This window comes from Bubalus kerabau, chromosome 19, assembly GCF_029407905.1.
Source record: "Bubalus kerabau isolate K-KA32 ecotype Philippines breed swamp buffalo chromosome 19, PCC_UOA_SB_1v2, whole genome shotgun sequence".
NCBI lineage: Eukaryota > Metazoa > Chordata > Mammalia > Artiodactyla > Bovidae > Bubalus > Bubalus kerabau.
This window is the reverse complement of record NC_073642.1, coordinates 65,689,066-65,706,951: the sequence shown is the minus strand read 5'-3', so window position 1 is coordinate 65,706,951 and position 17,886 is coordinate 65,689,066. Positions and strand designations below refer to the sequence as shown.

The window sequence follows — 17,886 nt, the reverse complement described above, 5'->3', positions numbered from 1 at the left end:
CTCGGCCGCTGCTCGCCCCGGCGCCCCGCCGCGCCGCGCCTCGGCCTCCCGCTCTGGCCGCGCCTCCTCCCGCCCTCCGGGGCCGGCGCTCTCCGCTTCCCCCTTTTCCTCCTGCGCCTCCGCCTCCTTCCACACAAATACCAACTCCTCACCCCGAGCCCAGATCTCGCCGCCGCCGCCGCCGCCACACTCCGCTCAGGCTCGGCCTCGCGAGACTTCCGTGCTGCCTCGGCCCGCCCCGCCGCCTCGTCCCTACTCGCCTGCTCGCCTGCTCGCTCCTCCTCCTGGGCCAATCGAGCGGCCCGTGCGCCGCGGCGGCCCCGCCCACTCAGCCCGAGTTCCTCCCGGATTGGGGGCCGCCGGGACGGCTCCCCCTCCCCTCCCCCCGCGCGCGCGCGCGCTGGCTGGCCGCTGCGCGTGACGTCAGCGCGCCGCCGCCTTCGCCGCCAGTCGCGCGGCTCCCGCCCTCCGCGGTGCAGCAGCAGCGAAGCCCGCCGGCCCGGGGGGCCCCGGGCCGCCCTCTGGAGCAGGGCGTCGACGCTGCAGCCGCCGCAGCCGCCGCCTCGGGAGCCGGTGAGCCGTCCGCGCGGCCCCCCCGGCGCCGCGGGGGAGGGGGCCTGCGGGGCAGGGCCGGCCGAGCCGAACGCGGCGTTCCTGCCGGCGGGCCACGCGGGGGGAGCTGGAGGCGCGCACGGGGCGGCCCCGGCGGCCCCCAATAAAGTCTGGTTTGACGAGTAGCGCCTGTGCCTCGTTTTTCGCGTCAGGTGGCGTTTGCTCTAGGCACCCGGCTCCGGGGGGGCGACGGCGGCCGAATGAGGGGGGAGCAGGGCCAGGCGAACAAAGGCCGGCGGCGAAGGGGAACGCCGGCGGGCGGCCGCGGGCCCACATCTCGCCGCGAGCTCCGCGGTCGCGCGCCCTGCCGGGTCCCGGGCGGCTCGGGCAGGCGGAAGCGGCGCGCCGCGCCCCCGGGCCCGCCGTTGGGAGGATGTCCGTTATCCTTTCGTGACCCGCGGAAACCTGCGACTTAGCCGTTGGGTGCCTGCTTCCCCGTAGATCTTAGAACTGGCTACAGGGTCCCGGCCGCCAGGCTGGTAGCTTGGCTTGTGGCTTCTGAGCATTTCCTTCTCAGCTTCCTTTTCTTCGCTCTGCAGCCGGTCGTTTCCCCTCGACCACCGTCTTCACCTCATTCTCATCCGTGTAGGCGCTCCTCCTCACGCTCGCCAGGCTTTGCATTTGTCTCTTTGTTGAAAATGCCACAAATTTTCCCGCCCAGTTCTCCTTTCTACCTGCAGCAGAGGTCCCCCCTCCTTTTTTTTTTTTCCTGGCGCGAATTGCAAGTTAAACCTTCCTAAATGGTTATCTATGTTGCAGCGATGTGGTCTTGCCCTTGTTCGTTGTTTTGGTCGACCTGACTTTGGGTTGGAAGCAATAGAAATAAAAACTAGTTTTTAAGAAAGAAAATCACGAGAAACAGAGAGTGTGTCTTTTTTGTACTCCTTTTGCGGTGTGAATTTCTCAAATATATATTCACTTTTACCCTGTCTTTCGGAGCAGTATTCTCGCAGTTGAACACCGTGGTTATTCTGAACTGTAATACATCAACCTTAGATCCAACTTGTTAAAACAAGCAGGTGTCTTTTTTAAGAACCTTTACAGGAAAGTTTGTGTATTCTGATTAAAAAGTGATTTTGTCAGTCTCATTTAGTCCCCACTTATTTTGAAATGACATGGGCTTAAAAAGGTTAGTGTGGGGAGTGAAAAATTGGATCATTTTGTCTTTGCATCTGAGTTTTAAATCCTGAGTAATTCCCTTTGGAGTGTTGCACCCACACAGTTTGAGAAAGTCAGCGTCTGTTGAAAGAAGTCATTTCTGGCTTCATAGCATATAAATTCTGCATAAATGGTTCATAAGTGAAAACCCAGTTGTGGTAGAATTTGTATGTGGCTTAATTAATTTCACTTTCCCCACTCTCTAGTAATTGGTGGGAGGGTGTCTTTGCAAGTAGTTGATACTTCCCCATAGAGACCAGAAATGGGGGAAGTACCTAGTTAGGTCACTTAGCTTCTGAGTCATGGGTCTGCAGAGTTCACAGTCAAGTGGAGGAGGCTGGAAGGGTTTAACTATCAGGAATGGTGATAGGTGGGAGACAGCACCGAGAGGGCCCAGCTGTTCCCCTGCTGCATGAATAACTTTTAAAAATTGCCCTAGAGTAGGTGACCTGTTGGATTAAGCCTTAAGTTTTTCTTGATGGGAAACTCTTGTTTTCTGCTCTTTAGCTTATGAATAGGCATCCAGAGACAAGGTGCTGTATTTGCTCTCGCCTGCTTCCATTGGCTGTAAAGGTGAAAAATCCATTTAAAAGGACAGGTTAAAGTGCAGTTCCAGAGCCACAGGCCTCTAAAGGTAGGGCCAACTTTATTGCTTTTATTTTGTTCTGTCTGGGCAGAGTAAACTGAACCAGTAAACCTTCTCTCTGAACTTCTGTGTGCTTAGTTGCTCAGTCATATTCAGCTGTTTGCAACCCTATGAACTGGAGACCACCAGGCCCCTTCTGTCCATGGGGATTCTCCAGGCAAGAATACTGGAGTGGGTTGCCATGCCCTTCTCCAGGGAATCTTCCTGACCTAGGGCTCGAACCCAGGTCTCCCGCATTGCAGGCGGATTCTTGACCGTCTGAGCCAGAGTCCTGTTCTTTTGGCAGCAAGAAAACTAGCTAGTGCCCCTTAATTAAACTGGGTATCTTACAGCCATGTTTGCCTGCTTCTGTTCTTCGGATCGTGAGGACAGACACCATGGCTGGGTCCATCGACAGCTTAATGCCTTGTGCGTGGAATGATTGTTTGGGTTTTGGTTCATCAAAAGACGAAGGCACCGTGGCAGGACTTGGGTGTGAAAATGCTCGACTATTTTATGTGTCTTAAGAACTCCAACGAAACTTCCTGTCCACGGTGAAAACGAATGTCAGCAACTACATAAGAAGGTAGAAGACTGGAAGACTCAGGAGAGGTATGTGAAGTGAGTCCGAGCTCACTAGTGGCTAAGGAGACGTGGCGACAGGCAGCCTGCCCAGAGTGTGTCCCTTGGCGGGACGGCCCTGGACAAAACGTGTGGACTGTGGCACACGGCCCTGTGGATGTCGCCGCCCGAGCCCCGCGCCTCATGGCTCCCTTCCCGCAACCTCCATTGGGTCTGCAGTGGGGCCGTAAGACCACGGGGGTTAGGGAGGGACACGTGTGGCGAGGGTAGAGGGTGGGAGTGGGTGGAAGAATAAAGGATACGAATTGAAAGACACCAATATTTCTTTTTCTCCTTTTTTCAGAATATCTTCTCATTTATTAATTATAAGGAGCCTAACAAAACTAATTCTACCTTATTTCTATTTCTAAAAGATAGGAAACAGTGCAGGCAGTGAACTCATGCTAAGTTAACTTCCCTTACTGCAAACTAGTTTGGCTGCCCTATGAAGTTGCTCTTTGGTTATGTCTAATGTTAGTTCTTTTGGAGTTGGTATTCTGCATCGGTAACAGTATTGTTGTTAAGTTGTCCTACTCTTAGGACCCCATAAACTGCAGCATGCCAAACTCCCCTGTCCTTCTTTATCTCCCGGAATTTGCTCAAACTCATGTCCACTGAGTTGGTGATGCCGTCCAACCATCTCCTCCTCTGTCGTCCCCTTCTCTTCCTGCCGTCAGTCTTTCCCAACATCAGGGTCTTTTCCAGTGAACTGGCTCTTCACATCAGGTGACCAGAGTATTGGAGCTTCAGCTTCAGCATCAGTCCTTCAGTGAATATTCAGGTTACAGTGTGGAGAACACTAGCTCTGAGCACTGGCCCAGTCCATTTGGCCACTAAGGAAGCCAGCTGAGAGGCACTGTTGAAGGTCGCGTTGCAAGGTGTGTGATAGGGCTGCAGCTAGAGCTAAGTGTTCACCTTTTGTTAGGCTGCGGAGCCTTTGTAAATTTGGGGGTCGAACCCTGTTTCAGAGCCAAACTAAGTTGCCAATGAAATATTTAGAAAAAAATCAGGGCGAAAGTTTGTGTTTAAGCACCTAGTTAGTCCTAGCTTGTCTGTTTTGGGGTTTTATGTTTTTGGAGGAGAACAGAAGAGTGGCTTTATTGCTTTGCCACACAAAGGGGGACCACAGTAGGCTAGCACCTCAACAACTGTGCCCCCCTTTCTGGTGAGTAGGGAGAGGCTGTATAGTCAGGCAGAGGTATGGGGCAGTAGCAGTCTTTATTCCTTCTGGAAAGTTGCAAAAGGGTGGATTGCTGACAAGATTAAGGTGTGTGCAGGGTCTTAGATGGTACCATGAGCTGCTCTGGTCCCTTGCCTACGGTAGGTCACCCCTCGTTTGAATCAGTACAAATTAAATAAAAACTGTCAGTGTGTATGGGCTTCCCTGGTGGCTCAGTGGTAAAGAATCCGCCTGCCAATACAAGAGACGCAGGTTTGGTCCCTGGGTTTGGGAAGATCCCCCCCCCGGAGAAGGAAATGGCAACCCACTCCAGTATTCATGCCTAGGAAATCCCATGGACAGAGGAGCCTGGTGGGCTACAGTCCATGGCATTGCAGAGTCAGACACGACTTAGGGAGTAAAGCAACAACGTAGGCAACGTACGTGTTTTTCTTAATCATCAAACCTATAGTGTGTTCTTGATTGTGGAATCTTTGAAACTGGGCCTGTTCAAGGGACCCTCCTCCCTACCCCCAAAATCAGTGCATGTATTAGACTTAGAGCTTAAACTGTGGTGATAGATCCTAATTGCACACATCTATAAAGCTGACACACATCTATAAAGGCTTCCCTGGTGGCTCAGACAGTAAAGCGTCTGCCTACAATGCGGGAGACCCGGGTTCGATCCCTGGGTCGGGAAGATCCTCTGGAGAAGGAAGTGGCAACCCACTCCAGTACTCTTGCCTGGAAAATCCCATGGATGGAGGACCCTGGTAGGCTACAGTCTATGGGGTCGCAAAGATTCGGACACGACTGAGTGACTTCACATAAAGCTGACACCATTGATGCAACATTTTATGTTCTTGAGTTTTGTAAGGTCTTAGACTTTTTCTGGGGCTTTCCTGGTGGCTAAGAGGTTAAAGTGTCCGCCTGCAATACAGGAGACCCAGGTTCAATCCCTGGGTTGGGAAGATCCCCTGGAGAAGGAAATGGCAACCCACTCTAGTATTCTTGCCTGGAGAATCCCATGGACAGAGGAACCTGGTGGGCTACCGTCCATGGGGGCGCCGAGTCGGGCACGACTGAGGGACTTGACTTACTTAGGCTTTTTCTGAGGCTAAGTGGTTTAGTCCAGGAAACAAATCTGGTTATTGCCCATGACCCTAAGGAAGGTTGAGCTCTCTAGTGATGAATTGGCCTCGTTTTCCTCTCCTTGGCACTCTGTCTGTCCCTCCAAGTCGAAGTTAAATCGACCTTCTGCTGCAGTTGCTCTGCCGTCTGCCCGTCCAAACGCATGCGGCACGTGCGCGTGAATGGAAGCAAAGCTCTGAGTCTGTGGCAGCTCTGCAGGCACACGTGTTGCACAGCACGCTTACTGCAGGGTAGAAGTACAAGAAGCCAGCCCCCTCCTGCATCTGTGTGAGAGGCCCGTCAGTGCTGGAACAGGAGGAGCTTGTTGAGAGGGGGCTGAGCCGCCGCGTCTGAGCAGGACTCTCTCCCTTCGCTAAAAGGCAGTGACGTAGCAGATGAGATGAGCCCAGCTGTTCATCCCTGTTTGTCAAGCACCTGCTCTATGAGGCCAGAAGAAAGACGATGTGCCCAGACAGGAGGCAGGCCATGACTAGAGAGCTCAAGGTACTGGTCTCACTTCCATTGGCCATCCTGGCACCAAGTGGAAAGTCGGGGGATGAGAGGACCCTAGCCCAAGCTGGTCAGATAATGGCCCTCCTGGGGAGGGGATATTTCACCTGGGTCTTGAGAGTTAACTACCCAGTGCCCAAGACTGCATTTGGCTTCAAACTTGCCTTAAAAAAAAAAAAAAAAAAAAGTTAATTTCTAAGTGAAAAGGAAGTAGATAAAATAAATTGGATGATAAATTTGTAAATATTTGTGATAAAGGCATAAGGAGTACTCAGGGGCTTCCCAGGTGGCGCTAGTGGTAAAGAACCTGCCTGCCAGTGCAGGAGACACAAGAGAAGCCGGTTGGATCCCTGGGTCTGGAAGATCCCCTGGAGGAGGTCATGGCAACCCACCCCAGTATTCGTGCCTGGAGAATCCCGTGGACAGAGAAGCCTGGTGGGCTACAGTCCATGGGGTCGCAAAGAGTCAGACCCAAGTGAAGCGACTTAGCTTGCACTCACAGCACTCAGTGTAAGAGAGCTATAATTTTGCCTTGGAAATTCATCCAATTACCAAATGAATCCCCCGAAACTGCTATTGAGATGCCTGAGGTTTTTCTCAGTACTTCGCTACTGACATCATGTCCTACTTTTTTTTGTTCTTTTTACCATTTTTCATGAGCCATTCCTTATTCAGAGTTTCCACTTGAACTTAATAGCAGAAATGGGTTTGGAGTTCCAGGCCTTGGAAGGTGCACCAGCTACAAAGGTACTTAGGCAGGCGGAACTGAGGCTGGCAAGAGTCATCCCAACAGGCGAGGGCCTGACTGTGCCCATTGTCATGCAGGACACCTCCGTGAGGCCTTGTAGCCTTTTAAGTCTTCATTTCCTTGGCTGTAAATCAGGCTTAGCAATGCCAGTCTTCAGACAAACAGGAATCAGCTGTGGTGATAGGTGACCTGCGTGAAGTGTTGACGCCCCCAGGACTGTTACACGTCCTTCCTACCCACTCATTCTAAGTGAACGCGCCTCTTCCACTCATCTCTCCGCTTCTGGGCTGGTTTTGGTTATTGTTCAGTCGCTCAGTCGTGTCCGACTCTTTGCGACCCCATGGGCTGCAGCACGCCAGGCTCCCCTGTCCATCACTGGCTTTGCTTAAACTCATGTCCACTGAGTCTGTGATGCCATCCAGCCGTCTTATCCTCTGTCGCCCCCTTCTCCTGACCCCACCGTGACCACGCAGTCACCAAGCCCGCCTCAGTTTAGCCTTCCCAGCCAAAGCATCTCTGTGTCACAAGAGGAAAAGTGACGATGGTAAGACACGAGCAGCTGGGCTCCAACGTAGACACACTTCCAAAAGGAGCTCCTGTGTTGAAAACCTGAGTTCTGGTTGACAGAAAACACAAAAGGAGTTGCTTTATCCTACTTTTAACGGACAGTAATCCACTCCAGAGAGACTCAAAACTTAACCACTGATAATGGCAGATGTCTTTAAGAAAAGTCTGGCTAGCAAATGAATTCTTTCGTGTGCAGGTAAGCACACGTAAGGGCCTAAGGATGAGCCCTAAAACCAGCCCAACATCCAGTGTCAACCCTGAATATTCATTGGAAGGACTGATGCTGAAAGTGAAGCTCCAATACTTTGGCCGCCCGATGGGAAGAGCCGCTTCACTGGAAAAGACCCTGATGCCGGGAAAGATTGAAGGCGGGAGCATGAGATGGTTGGATGGTGTTACCAACTCAGTGGACATGAGTTCGAGCAAGCCTGTGGTGGGGTCAACAGCTGGCACTCGGAAATGGCAGTCCCGGGAGGCCTCCTGCCTCCACGTCCCAGGACAGAGTTCCCAGCGAACTTCCTTAGCGCTCACAGACAGCTTTAAGGGGTGGCAGGCAGAGGAAGGACGAGCATACTCTAAACCGTCCCTCCCTCTTCCCCCCAGGAACGGGCTGGGTGTGCCCTTGCACTGTTGTGAGTACACGGAGGCGCACTTGTGGCAAGAATGCAGTTGAGGATTGCCTGCCTCTTTCCTTAGTGACCGTCTGACCAAGTCCTACCCAAGGCAGCGCTGGCCCTGAGGCTGAAGCCATCACCCCACGACGTCCGTCTCTGTCATCTGCTCACCCTGCCCTGTGCTCATTGAAGACTCGGCACTTAAACTCCTTTCTCTCTCGAACCCAGGCCACTCCACCCTTGCATCGTCTCAGGCGCGGCAGCCTCTTTATATCTTGGCCTCCGAAACCCCAGTCACCTCCCCTCCCACCTCTTCAGCCACCACATCCTGGTCCGCGTCATCCCTGGGAGCAGGGCCACCCTTGGCATCTCAAACTCCCAACATCCTCTCGTCTCCAACTCTCGTCCCCTCTTCCCTGTTACCCCTTCGTTTCAGCCTCAGACCTTCTGTTTTCTAATCCCTCTTTTCCATCCCAGAACCCCATGAGCAGTTACCAGCATCCTCCGGTTCCCTTGGCTTCCCTGGTGGCTCAGACGGTAAAATGTCGGCCTGCACTGCGGGAGACTTGGGTTCAATCCCTGGGTCGGGAAGATTCCCCTGGAGAAGGAAATGGCAACCCACTCCAGTACTCTCCATGGACTGAGGAGCCTGGTGGGCTACAGTTCATAGGGTCACAAACAGTCAGACACCACTGAGTGATTTTCACTTTCACTTTTTCTTCCAGGTTCCCTTACTGCTTACGGCACATGAAACGTCCCTGTTGGGTCCATTCACTTCCGACCCTGTACTTCTGCAGGGATCTTCTGGGGGCAACGCCTCTCACGAGTGTAGATTTCTGCCATGACTTGCGTTCCCCGGTGTCGCCTGAGCATTCGATGCTGCTTGACGTTTCTTTTCCCTGGTCCTCACTCTGGCACCTGCGCCACCATTTTGCTCAGCGGATTCTCGAAATGACTTTTCTCAAAGCTCATAAGAAATCTGCCTGTGTCCTCTCTGTTCCCTCGCCTCCCCACAGTGGCCCAGCGCCAGCGTCCCCTGCCTCAAGGCAGTTGGAAGGATCCAAATTCGTTCCCTCAGACGCCCAGGGTCCCCTCGTGGCTGCTCCTGGCTGAGCCCGCGTTCCCGTCTCCACCTGCGCTCCCCCTCCTCCCATCCCGGGGACCTGCCCTGCGTGCGCCCCGGGCTCTCTTCCCGTGGCGACGTCTCTCCCTGTCTTTAGAAACAGGGCTCTCTCTTGACCCCATGTCCCCCAGGAGTCACTGCCCGTCTCCTTGCAGTCCCAGCCAAGCCCTGAGAGCAGGTCTGCGCTGACCGTCTCCGCTCCATCTGTTGAGCCGCAGGTACCGCATCATCACGTGCGGTGGAGCCCGCACAGGTGAGGCCTTTCTGACCTCGCTTCTCATCCTCGTGCTCATGAGGTTCCCAGACCCCCTCCTCGGCTCTGCCATCCCGTTCATCCACCTGGTCTGCCTTCTGGCCTCTGGCTTCCCCTCCTCCTGCCTGCTGCCCTGTGTCCCCCTGAGTCGCCCGTCCTCGTGGCCTCGACAGCCGCGGGTGGCTGGCGATTCTCAGCTGCCTGTGGCTCTCCCCGGAGCTCTAGATCCACATGCACTGTCTGTCCTCGGGGGTCCCTCGGGGTCAGTCCCTGCACCTGCCCGCTCACCAGTCATACCCACTTGCCCGGGACGGAAACCTGGAAACCATCTTCGACTCCCTTGGCTCCGTAACCCCCACCGTCAGCCATCAGGTTCTCCTAAATCTTTCTCACACCAGCTTTTCTCTTTCCCCGCCATCCCTGCTGTGCTGCAGGCCCCATCCCACCGTCTCACCAAAACCTTTGCCAACCAGCTGCATGACCTGCTCCAGCCCTCCTTTCCCAAGGCTCTCCGGAGGCTTCCTAACCTGCAGGTGGAACCACATCATTCCAGTCGAAACTCAAAGTTTGGAGCCGCTCCTCCACCAGGCGTTTCAAACGCGCAGCCTTGTTTTCCACCCCTCCTGCCTCCCCCAGCTCCAGTGGTTCAGACCTTTGTTTTCAGGCTGGCCATTCTCTGCCCGGGAGACCCTTTCTCACCGCCTTCGACATTCCTCCTCTTCCAAAGCAGCTCAGGTGGCATCTCTTTTTTTAATTTTATTTTATTTTTAAACTTTACATAATTGTATTAGTTTTGCCAAATATCAAAATGAATCCGCCACAGGTATACATATGTTCCCCATCCTGAACCCTCCTCCCTCCTCCCTCCCCATACCATCCCTCTGGGTCGTCCCAGTGCACCAGCCCCAAGCACCCAGTATCGTGCATCGAATCAGGTGGCATCTCAAAGAAGCCTTCCCTGGAAGGGCATTTCCGTAGCATTCCGCCCAAATTGCTATCATCGTCCTCACCGTGCAAGTGACCTGTTAACCTTCCTGCTTGTCCACCAAGCTGCGCCTTCTTTGAGGGCAGGGGCAGTTTCTCTTCTGCCTCCAGCCTCGGAGTGGACCAGGGCCAGCCCGACGCAGGACGTGCAGTCGGCCCCACCGGAGCAGAAATGCCCAGCGCTGCCCCTCCCAGTTTCGTCCTCCACCTGCACGGCCTGTGGAACGCAGAATGGTTGCATGCCATGTACAACTGAATCACCTTGCTGTACGCCTGGAAACTGCCACCACACTGTTAATTAGCCAAACTCCAGGACGAAATAAAAAGTTTTCTAAAAAGTCCCATCTCCTTAGCTGGGCTAAAAGGGAAATGTGGCATAATAGGGGGAAAAAAAAAAGAAGTTTCCATGAGACAGACCCAGATTTTAATAGCGTTTCCACTACTTATCGGTTCAGTGATCTCGGGTGAGTGTTTTCACTTCTCTGGGTCAGTTTCTTTTAAGTCTTCCTTGTTTATCCGAAATTCAAATTTAACTAGGTGTCCTGTATTTTGTCTGGCAGCCTCATTGTGGAATAATACCTCACTTTTCAGTCCTCTTCTTTTTCCCTCTGTTAAATTTCTTTTTTTCCTTGTTTTTAAATTTCTTTTTTGGGGGGATGGGGCTGGGGGAGAGGGGGGCCACGTTGCTCAGTTTCCCCAGCAGGTTTTGGCCCTGGCATTGAAAGCCCAGAATCCTAACCACTAGGCGACGAGGAAACTCCCTCTGGGCCAGTTTCTTGATCTGCAAGATCAGAATATTACTATTCAGGATTGTTGGAATGTTTGAAATAGTACATACAGTGCTCCTGGCGTGTGTTTGTGTGTGTGTGTGTGTTAGTCGCTTAGTCGTGTCGGACTCTTTGCGACCCTATGAACTGCAGCCCGCCAGGCTCCTCTGTCCATGAGATAGATTCTCCAGGCAAGAATCCTGGAGTGGGCTGCCATTTCCTTCTCCAGGGGATCTTCCCAACCCAGGGATTGAACCCGGCTCTCTTGAGGTGCAGGCAGCTTCTTTACCATCTAAGCCACCAGGGAAGCCCCCTGGCATGTAACAGGCACTAACTAAATCTCCTCATCTATGACTGCTTTTCTATCTCCCTTCTCCGTCCTGAGCCCCTCCCCCACACCGCCTCACAGACGTGTCTGTTGATGGAAACACCCCTTCATTTTCTACACCTTTGTTCACGCTCAGTTCATTGAGGAGTGCCTTCCTCACATCTCCCAACCTCTCCACTCCCTTCCAATCTTGCCTCAAGGCCTCCCAGGCCCTCCAGTTGCAAAGAACCCCCTCCCTGGTCTTCTGTTTCCCCAGAGCACGTAAAAGTCCCAACCTGCTGCACTGTCCAGTTAGCTGGCTTTCACTTTTAATTCCTTGTAGACAGTTCCTGGGAGAAGGCAATGGCAACCCACTCCAGTACTCCTGCCTGGAAAATCCCATGGATGGAGGAGCCTGGTAGGCTGCAGTTCATGGGGTCGGGAAGAGTCGGACATGACTGAGCGACTTCACTTTCACTTTTCACTTTCATGCATTGGAAAAGGAAATGGCAACCCACTCCAGTGTTTTTGCCTGGAGAATCCCAGGGACGGGGGAGCCTGGTGGGCTGCCGTCTTTGGGGGTCACACAGAGTCAGACACGGCTGAAGCGACTTAGCAGCAGCAGGAGCAGCAGACAGTTCCTGAGTTGGAAGCTTCTGGAAGGCAAGGATGTTTCTTCTGCTTTTTTGTGGCTGTTCATGCATCTGAGTGCTCAGAGCCTGGAACATCCTAAGTGTTAGATAAACAGTGGTTTACTCAGATGGGAGATGTGGGGGACAGGAAAATGCTGCTTCACAGGCTAAGCAGTTGGCAGAGTCTTAGCGTAATCAAACTCTCAGGGAGCTCTGAATTTAGCTTATTTCGTTGTTGTTCAGTCACTCAGTTGTGTCTGACTCTTTGCCACCCCATGGACTGCAGCATGCCAGGCTTCCCTGCCCTTCACTATCTCCTGGAGTTTGCTCAAATTCATGTCCAATGAGTCAATAATGCCACCCAACCATTTATCCTCTGTTCACCCCGCTTCTCTTGCCTTCAATCTGTCCCAGCATCAGGGTCCTTTCCAGTGACTCGGCTCTTTGCATCACGTGGCCAAAGTATTGGAACTTCACCATCAGTCCTTCCAATGAATATTCTGGCTTAATTTCCTTTAGGATTGACTGGTTTGATCTCCTTGCAGTCCAAGGGACTCTCAAGAATCTTCTCCAGCACCACAGTTTGAAAGAATCAGTTTTTCGGCTCTCAGCCTTCTTTATGGTCCAGCTCTCACATCCATACATGACTACTGGAAAAACCATAGCTTTTACTATACAGACCTTTGTTAGCTTACTTGTCCTTGAGATTTTTTGAGTACTATGAATTTCCATACATGGAAGCAAGCAAAAACTGTCTGGAAATTAGATGTTCTTGGAAGTTCAAACAGTGAAAAATCATTAGTTTATCATGTGAAAAAAGTAAAGAGTATGTATAGCTTGTCCCAAACTGTTGATTCAGCAAAAACAATTGTTCAGGTTTTTCTGTAACATCTTACAGAAAACCGGAACAAACTTTTTCGCCAACCCAATACCCAAAAGTGTATATTTCTAGTTATTTCTCAAAAGCATATTGAAACATGAAACCCTTTAAGGAGACTGTGCTTTGGAAAAATAGCCTTATTTTGACCTGCCGGGTAGAAGCTCATACAATCTTTCCTCCAGCCCTCTCAGAGCAAACGTTACTACCACAAGCAAAGCCCTGGTGCCACTGCCACAGCCAAGAATCCACATAAACCATTTCCTGTCGAAGTAAATGCCTTATTGATTCATGTATTAACTCAGTGGTCAGCAAGTAACAATGCTGCATGCATTACAGGCAGACAGAGGTGTTTTATAGATCTGCTCACACACATCTCTTCAGCCGTTAAGTAGTAGCTTCCCTTGGATGCGATGCTGCTCATCCTTTCCCCCCCCCCCCTCCAAACCACTGAATTCTAGATGCAGAGGCTACTGGATGGGAGACTCAAGCCCAACCACTTCTGGCTCCACCCAGAGTGGGCGCAGCCATGCTCCACTGTGACTTCATGGGGTCAAGGGTTCCCAGGACTCCTCCCTGTCTGTGTTCAGAGCTGCAAGCCAGTCCCTGCTTGCTTGCACGTGTGTGCATCTCTTAAGTCGCCTTTCCCCATCCCCTGTTCAAACTGTGTGTTTTTTAGGATCCAAATGTAGTCACTTACCTATTACGGACCAAAAGTAGTAGTTCAGTCTTCACCTGATTGGCTGTGTCTGTCATAGGAGCCTATGGAGGTGGGAGGCGTCTGGACTGTTATCCATCACGTTACTCCGCCAGCTCGATATTGGCAGCCGACTCACGTAGCCTTTACACAAACTGGGGTTGCACATCAGAAATCCCTTCCAGAAATAGCCTCGAGGAGTACTTGAACACGTGGCTATATGTCACACGGACATACATGTGTGCATTTGTTTAGCAGAAGACATCGGGTTTCCCTGGCATCCACTCTGGTGTCCGCTGGCAACCACCCTCCTCCCAGACCCTGTGCCCTGCCCTTTCAGAGCCTCAGTATCTTCCTTCAGTTAACAGGTAGAAATCTGCTCTTTTGGGATAAGGGGGTGGAACGACCTTAGCTCCGGGGTTAAGTTATGATCGGCTAAACAGTCTTACTTCCTGTAGCCAGTGATGGGTCTGAGGCATTGGGGAGAGGGAGAATGTGTCCCAGGTCTGGCCAATGAAATGTCAGAGGAAATGTATGTCATTAGAGAGGCTCCTCTTCCCTAATAGAAAGGCAAAGCCCCAAGAGACAGCCCCTGTTCTTCCTTCCTGCCCAAAAACCGGCGTGATGGCTGGGACTGTGTCTTCATTTCATGACTGTGAAGAAAAGGCTAAGGGGATTGCAGAGTCAGTGGTCAGGCGGCCCTGTGGAGCCGTGAACCCACAGCGCTCACTGGACTTGTATAAACCCTGGTCCTGGGGTACGAGGACCTTGCAGGGGTGAGACTGTAAGTCATTCCCTTGGGGAGCAAGAGGAGGGGAATGGGATCAAAGGACGTATTACTCTCTGGGTGTCTAAAGTGTCATCTCTAGCGGGAGGTGGGAGGAACTAGAAGATTGGGGTTGACAGGTATACACTGTTGATATAGTGATACTATGTTCAAAATAGATAAGTAATGAGAACCTGCTATACGTGTTATTCTTTTAGTGATTTCAAGGTCCATCCGTATGGGGCCCACGGAATATTATTAAAGCACAGGTTTTGTATGTATGGATTTTTTAAATTTTGTAGATGTTTTTAATATGAAAAATGCTATGATATATTAATCAAAAATGTAGCACATATAAGTACATACTATAACCCGAACTTTTAGAAAAAGTGGAAAGTAAACACGTCAAAACTGTCGTTTGCTTCTGGGAAGGAGGGTTTTGGCCCGTTTTTATTGTGTGTGTTTTTTTTTTACTTTGTGTACAGTTATCACATACGCCTTTTTACATTTAGTTTTTTTTTTTTATTGTAGTAAAAAGGCACAAAATTTGCTGTCTTCACCGTTTTTACGTGTGCGGCTCATTGGTGCCGAGGACGTCTGTGTAGCCACGCATCCCATCACCGCTGTCCTTCCCCCGGGCTTTTTTCATCTTGCCAAACCGAAGCTCTCTTCCTGCTGAACAGTAATCCCCGACTCGGACTCCCCACAGCCCGCCCCCGACACCCACCTTTCCCTCTGTGTCTCCTACCACCTTTCTGTCTCCGTGAACTTGACTGTTCCAGATAACGTCGTTCGTATCAGCGAATCATGCAGCGTTTGTCCTTTTACGTCTGGCTTATTTCACTTCACAGAGTGTCCCCAGTACTCATCCGCGTCATGATGCATGTCAGAACTTCCTTCCTTTCTAGGGCTGAATAATGGTCCATTGTATACGTACATACACACACACACACACACACATATCACATTTTACTAATCCATTCATTCCCTCAGAGGATAATTGAGTTTCCTCCACATTTTAGGTGTTATGAATAATGCTGCTGTGAACATGGGTGTTCAATTAAACACGTATTTTATAAGCATGTTTTGTTTTTCTTTTTTTAATAGCAGATGAAGAAAAGCTTATGAGAGCCAAATCATGTATTTTGAATTGGTGCTTGAATTTTTCACTTGGTATCAGATCTTTTGAATATTTTAGCCAGCCGTAACCTTTCCCTATCAAGAGGAAAAGTGATGGCTGGGAGCTTTCTCCCCATTTAAAAGAATAGTGAAGTGGTTAACCGTTTTCAAGCATTCCACCTACTGCCTCCTTCCCTCGTAGTTGAAGAGTAAGTTCTTTGACGTCTCACCACCTGGAAATCCTCCCCTAGTGCATGCTAGCCCCCCACCCCTGAGACTGTCCCTGGGAATCACTCGCTGGCCCCACACCTCTGGGTGTTGCTCTGGCTGTTCACCAGGTGCAGTGGCATCATCACTTTCTCAGCAAACTACACAGAAGGCGAGAAAACATCGAGTCAGGTCACTGGGAGGTCCTGGATTCCATCCCTAGTGGAACCATTCCTCAGGGTATGTCTTAGGCCTCCCTGGTAGTTCAGCGGTAAAGAATCCGCCTGCAATGCAGGAGACCCCAGTTCACTTCCTGGGTCTGGACCCCTGGAGAAGGGATAGGCCACCCATTTCACATTCTTGGGCTTCCCTGGTGGCTCAGCTGGTAAAGAATCTGCCCGCAATGCGAGAGACCTGGGTTCTATCCCTGGGTTGGGAAGATCCCCTGGAGAAGGGAATGGCTACCCAGTCCACTATTCTGGCCTGGAGAACTTCATGGACTGCGTAGTCCGGCAGGGAGTCCCAAAGAGTCGGACGCAACTGAGCGACTTTCACCTTCAGTTTGAGGTCACTAGATCAAATGCTCCCACATAGCAGTCACGCACCCTGTTAAGCACCAGAGGGTCAGGGGAGGACAGGCCCAGCGGGTACCAGACGCTGTCCAGGGACCCTCTCATTTCAGGCGGCGTTAGAATTCACTCACTTGGTGGGAGTTGCAGAATTTGAGTCCAGAGAGGACTTCCCTGGTGGCTATTGATTAGACTTCCAGGCTTCAGTCCCTGGTCCTCAGGCATCTAAGATCCTGCAAGCTTTGTGGAGCAACCAAAACAAATAAAAAAAAAAAGAATTTGAGTCCAGAGACCCTAGAACTGATTTCATCCAGCCACTTGAGGCGTTCAGGCAGTAGAAAGGGCTTTTTCCGCGCTCGTCCTGGTTAATGGCCATCCTCCGTGAGCTCTGATCATCAGGCCAACCCAAGTCAGCCCTGGCCCTGACCTCCTCTACACACAAGCCTCCCCTCAGCCCCACGCCTCCACTCCAAGAAGCTCTGCAGTCATGTCAGAGGTGCCCCACCCCTCCCCAAGCTCCATCTCTGCACCCTGGACCCTTCAACCTCCCCTCAAAGGCCAGCGCCAGCATTCCAGCAGGAGGGAACCCCTCCATTCTGATCTGTTTACGTTAAGTGGAGCCGCAGGCTTGGGGTTGTGCTGTATTTGTGGAATGCTCCCCTTCCTCCCTCCCTCCTGCTCTCCGTCCCATCCCCCCCACCACATCAACAGAGACAATCTGTCTTATGTGAGCATGAAGACAGGAACAGGGAGTACACATTAGTGATGGTTACCTTAGGCGAGGCAAGGGAGAGCCTAAAGAATTGGAAACAAACTTATCTACTGAACTCTGAGCAAGTGGGAAGATAAGAGGCAGCACACAGCTGGGGCACCAGGAAGCGGGGTGAGAAGCCAGTGCTTCGAGGCTCTTCCCGCCGGATATGGGTTACATCAGCCGCTCCGGGCAGAGTGGGAGCCTGCTTCCAGAAGCTTGGCGTATCTCTTATATTCACTGCAAAGGAAATAGAGTTCTTATGGGAGAACGAACCCAGCCCTCCCTTCCCCACTCCAGCCGCTCGCTGCCCGATGGGGCTATGGCCCCATCGCCTGCCGCTCTCCGTACCAGCTCTCCATCCTCGGTCCCTTCCTCTCTGCCTCTGTCTCCCTGGCTTCTTCCCCTGCTTTCCTCTCCTCGTTTGCCGGCTTCCCTTTTCCTGTCCCCATATGTTGTCCCCCCACCCTCCCCTGCTTCACTCCTTTCCCCACTTCTCAGCATAATGTATACACTTCACACTTGTTCTATTTATCGGCTGTGGCTTTGTGTGTTATTAATAGAGCAGTAGATGAGTTATGGCTTGGAGCTTTTCTTCCTGCTAGAAAAATTCCAGCCCAAGTTATTTCTTCAGTCAATGGGCTTTAATTGATTTTTCTCCCCTGGATCAATGGTCTACAGGAAAGCTCCCCACCGCCCCGGGAGATACAGGCCTGGGAAGGGGACCCAGAAGGTCTGAGCTCTGCCGGAGCTGAACTCTGGCCCCCTCGCCCCTACCTCCTGCTGCCCCCACTGCCCACCCATGGCATCAACGGGTCTTCTCCCTCCCCACCCAGCCCCTAGACCAGCAGCGGTGGGTCTTTGGGGAGCTTTTCTCCTTCTCCCTCCAGCCTCGGTGCTAGAAGGGAGGATGGACTGGGAGCCTCCTTTCTTGCTTCCCAGACTCCCTGGGAGCTGGGCTTCTGAGTGATAACTGATGCTCAAGTTTGGAAGGCGAAAGTGTCAACTTTGGTGTGTGCAGGCATATGCAGTGTGTGAACGACAGGCTGAATTTAAAGTAGGGGGTGGCAGTGCAGTCAGGTGGTTAGC

At 51.9% G+C, this 17,886-nt stretch overlaps 1 long non-coding RNA gene across 1 annotated transcript; it reads left to right on the top strand.

Moving 5' to 3' along the window:
• The first annotated feature begins 441 nt into the window (after positions 1-441).
• LOC129634215 (uncharacterized) lies at positions 442-15,233 on the top strand. The gene is made up of 3 exons (XR_008705480.1): positions 442-573; positions 2,278-2,404; positions 14,683-15,233. It is a non-coding gene; the product is annotated as an uncharacterized LOC129634215 (long non-coding RNA).
• Positions 15,234-17,886: the final 2,653 nt, after the last annotated feature.